The sequence below is a fragment of the Apium graveolens genome, chromosome 4 (genome assembly GCF_009905375.1).
Source record: "Apium graveolens cultivar Ventura chromosome 4, ASM990537v1, whole genome shotgun sequence".
Classification (NCBI taxonomy): domain Eukaryota; kingdom Viridiplantae; phylum Streptophyta; class Magnoliopsida; order Apiales; family Apiaceae; genus Apium; species Apium graveolens.
The window spans coordinates 181,370,430-181,375,212 of record NC_133650.1 but is presented as its reverse complement, the minus strand read 5'-3'; the positions used below and the strand labels follow the sequence as shown (position 1 = coordinate 181,375,212).

The 4,783-nt window shown below is 40.0% G+C and overlaps 2 non-coding genes across 2 annotated transcripts; both read right to left on the bottom strand.

Moving 5' to 3' along the window:
* Positions 1–230: 230 nt before the first annotated feature.
* Positions 231–337, bottom strand: LOC141722697 (small nucleolar RNA R71). The gene has a single exon (XR_012575702.1). It is a non-coding gene; the product is annotated as a small nucleolar RNA R71 (small nucleolar RNA).
* Positions 338–2,773: 2,436 nt separating this feature from the next.
* On the bottom strand, positions 2,774–2,880 carry LOC141721937 (small nucleolar RNA R71). Its single transcript, XR_012574977.1, has one exon. It is a non-coding gene; the product is annotated as a small nucleolar RNA R71 (small nucleolar RNA).
* Positions 2,881–4,783: the final 1,903 nt, after the last annotated feature.

The following is a 4,783-nucleotide window of genomic DNA, read 5'->3' as shown; positions in this document are numbered from 1 at the left end:
GGTTCTCCGACAGAAGACCCCAACATGCACATCAGAGATTTCATCGAGATCCGCGACACTTTCAAGTTCAATGAAATTTCTGAGATGCTATTAAGTTGAGGCTTTTCCCATTCTCTCCGCGGGATAAAGCTAAGTGCTGGTTACATTCTCTAACACCAGGGTCTATCACCAAATGGGAGGATCTCGCTCAAAAGATCCTAACTAAGTTTTTTCTTATGGTGAAAACTGCTGCAATCAGAAACGCACTTACTCAATTTGCTCAATAATCTGGAGAATCTTTATGTGAGGATTGGGATCACTACAAAGAGATGGTTAGAAAGTTTCTTCACCATGGGATGCCTGACTGGATGATCATTAACTGCTTTTATAATGGATTGGGTGTTACTTCTAGACTCATGCTTGATGCAGCATCAGGAGGAGCCTTGTGGGCTAAAAGCTATGATGAAGCTTATGAATTGATTGAACTGATAGCTGCTAATCAATACCAAAATCCTACTCAGAGACTACCTCAGGGCAAGGTAGCATGAATTCTTGAAATGGATGCACCTACTGCTATAGCTGCTCAGCTTAAGGCTTTGACGATGAAGGTGGATTATTTGGCTAATTATGGAGTTAATCATATCACTAGTGTCTATGAGCTTTGTGCTGGAGCGCATGAGACTAATCAGTGTGCTATTTCTAGTGAATCAGTGTTGAGTGGCATTTATGACACTTTATAATGCTCCGTAAAGCTTTGGATTGATGTTTTGTACTCAAGTTGTTAGTGTTTTTAACGTGTTTTTGTATTGTTTTTGGATTTCAGGCATTATTCAGGAATACGGGTACATTAGCTTTGTTTGGATGCTAATTTGGTGTTAGGATGGTGTCTAGAATAAAATCTCGTAAAAAGACCGGCTCAAACTAACAAGAAAAAAAGGAGTCAATATTTTTTTCCAGAGGGACGGCGCGCCCGCGCCAGGATGGCAGAATGTCAGCGCGCCCGTGCTGGTCAAGCGCGCGGCCGCGCCAGGTCAGGAATTAAAATCTTGTTTCTCATGGAATTTTGATCCAGAAGAATTCTACTCTGCATAGACTGCTATATATACATAACTTATGCTCATTTTTCATAATGAGACGTATGAGAGCTTAAGAAGAAGGCGTAAGAAGACCATAGAGCACAAATCAACCAAGGTGAAGAAGATCTATTTTATTCTTGTGATTCTTTGTTTTAAGTTGTAAATTTGGATGCTAGTTTTCTTATCCGTGAAATTATACTCTTGTTTCGTACTTGATTTTATTAAGTATAAAGACTATGTTTATTATACCATGCTTTCATCGGAACCCACGTTGATGATGAGTCCGATTATGGGCTAATAGTTATTGTGGGATTCTAACGATTTATTTATAGATTTCTTTAGTTAATTCATTTCGATGCCTTAGTGTGTGGTGATTGTATGATAACCTAGTATTGGTTGTGCTTATTCGTCTTATGAGCATCGCGAACTTATAAGATAGTATGTTAATCTTTAATGAAGCGAAAGTGAATTTAAGGGTTTAGAACTTGCCATGCTAGCATAGGTTCATGTATGTGATATGCATGATTCGTATGTAATTTTAACCATCTTACTTGCCCTATGTAATCACGAGAGATAACTTGTGCATTAAACCGTCATGTTGTCAAATTTTATAGACATATAGGGTCTCAATATAATTGGTGTCTATTCAGCTTCTATCTCTTTTTTGGATGTCTGGTAGTATGATATTCGTACAACGAATGTTGGCGTTTATTAGTTTCGTGTTATCTGATTAGTATCATCACCATTACATGCTAAGGTTAAGAACGAAAAGGCTATTGAATGAAGTAACTAATGAAGTTAGAATCCCATGTTTGTGTAATACATTATTCAACTCTCTTTAATCTTCTAGTTTATGTTCTTTAGTATAATCTCTTAGTTAAGTGTAGTATAACAACCTCAATTTGTTATTCGTCTTAGCATTGGATAATAACCATACTAGTGTTGCATAAATACATTGATTGAAATTAACCTAAACCTATCCCTGTGGGAACGAACTAGAATTTATTCTATATTACTTACGATCACGTATACTTGCGTGAATATTAGCGTGTGTTCTAGCCCTAATACGTTTTTGGCTCCGCTGCCGGGGATATCGGTGTTAATCTTTAGTTTATGTGTTTATCATCATTGGTTATTAAAGTTCAGTGACTCGGATATTGTAACTTAATTAATTCCTTATCGTGTTTCAGGTATTCTAGCGAGCGTGTATGCATACGTGTTCTCCGTCTCGTAAGAGAATACTGGATCTAGCTGAGGAAGAAGTTGTAGTCGAAGAGAAAGTTGAAGAAGAGATCTTAGTTGAGAAAGAAGGAGAGGCCCTTATTGCAATGGGAGAACCGGAAGCGAATCCAAAGGATTTGATGGACTACTCTCAACCGAAGAACAATGATATTCAGTCTAGCATTGTTCGACCAGCCATCGCGGCTAATACCTTTGAGATCAAGTCGAGCACGATTCAGATGATACAGAACTCAGTTCAGTTTGGGGGTTCTCCGATAGAAGACCCCGACATGCACATCAGAGATTTCATCGAGACCTGCGATACTTTCAAGTTCAATGGAGTTTTTAAAGATGCTATTAAGTTAAGGCTTTTCCCATTCTCTCTGCGGGATAAAGCTAAGTGTTGGTTACATTCTCTACCACCAGGGTCTATCACCAAATGGGAGGATCTTGCTTAGAAGTTCTTAACCAAATTCTTTCCTATGGCGAAGACTGCTGCAATCATAAACGCACTTACTTAATTTGCTCAGCAATATGGAGAATCTTTATGTGAGGCTTTGGATCGATATAAGGAGATGCTTAGGAAGTGTCCTCATCATGGGATGCCTGACTGGATGATCATTAACTCTTTCTATAATGGTTTGGGTTCTACTTCTAGACCCATGCTTAATGCAGCATCAGGAGGAGCCTTGTGGGCTAAAAGCTACGATGGAGCTTATGAATTGATCAAACTGATGGCTGCTAATGAATACCAGAATCCTACTCAGTGACTATCTCAGGGTAAGGTAGCAGGAATTCTGGAGTTGGATGCAGCTACTTCTATAGTTGTTCAACTTAAGGCTTTGACGATGAAGGTGGATTCTCTGTCTAATTATGGAGTTAATAAGATCGCTAATGTCTGTGAGCTTTGTGTTGATTCCCATGAGACTGATCAGTGTGCCATTTCTAGCGAGTTAGCTCAGTACATAAGCAACTTTCAGAGGTCGCAGTAACCTGTACCAGCCACCTATCATCCTAACAACCGCAATCATCCTAACTTTAGCTAGAGCAACGCTCAGAATGTGGTTCAACAGCCTTATCAGTAATATCCAGCAAAGCAATACAACCCTCCTGGTTTTCAGCAACCGCAATATGCACCAAGGCAACAACTCCAGCTGTAACAGTCTAATGAAAAATCTGAATTACAAGAGTTAAGGCTCATGTGCAAGAGCCAAGCAGTTTCTATCAAGACCCTTAAAAATCAAATTGGACAAATTGCCAATGCCTTGTTAAATCGTTAACCTGGTACACTCCCTAGTGACACTGAAGTGCCAGGAAAGAGGGAAGCTAGAAGAAGGTAAAGGCAATTACATTAAGGTCTGGGAAGGTTGCAATTCCCGAACACTCTCAAGTTTCGGATGAAGAAGCTGTAGCCGAGGGAGAAGTGCAGAAGGACGCTGAAGTGGAGCCAAGGAAGATTACTGTTGAACACACTCCTCCTGAGGGTAATACAGGGGAGAAACAGCTCTATCCTCCACCTTCCTTTCCTAAGAGGCTACAGAAGAAAAAGCTGGATAAGCAGTTTGAGAAGTTCAGGAGGTGTTCAAGAAACTTCACTTAAACGTACCTTTCCCTGAAGCTCTTGAACAAATGCCTAGTTATGCGAAGTTTATGAAAGGTATACTTTCTCGAAAAGTGAAGCTTGATGACTTAGAGACAGTTGCTCTCACGGAGGAGTGCAGTGCTGTGCGGCAGCAGAATTTACCCCATCCTGGAAGCTTCACTATTCCTTGCACTATTGGAAATGTGTCATTTCACAAATGCTTATGTGACTTAGTAGCTAGCATCAATCTGATGCCTTTGTCAATCTTCAAGAAGTTAGTCTTACCTGATCCAAAACCTACTTATATGAGGTTGCAGCTGGCCGATCATTCTATTACATATCCGCGAGGCATTGTTGAGGATGTTTTGGTCAAGGTGGATAAACTCATCTTTTCTGCTAATTTTGTAATTTTAGATTTCGAGGAGGATAAAAAGATTCCCATAATCTTGGGAAGACCGTTCTTGGCTACCGGTCGAACCTTGATAGATGTGCAAAAGGGTGAGCTCACCATGCGAGTGCTGGATCAGGATGTAACTTTTAATATGTTCAATACCATGAAGTTCCCGACTGAAAATGAGGAGTGCTTTAAAGTGGAGTTGATCGATTCTGTGGTTACTTCAGAACTTGATCAATTGTTAAGGTCTGATGCCTTGGAAAAAGCCTTGTTGGGGAATTCCGATAGTGAAGATGATGAAGGTGATGAGCAATTGCAATATCTGAATGCTTCTCCCTGGAAAAGGAAGATAGAAATGCCTTTTGAATCTCTTGGAATGGAGGAGCTGAACGAATCTCCCAAGCGCCTCAAGCCATCTATTGAGGAAGCTCGTACACTTGAGCTTAAACCATTATCTGAACACTTACAGTATGCTTTTTTAGGTGATGCAGCTACTCTGCCTGTTATTATTGCATCTGACCTTTCAGGTAG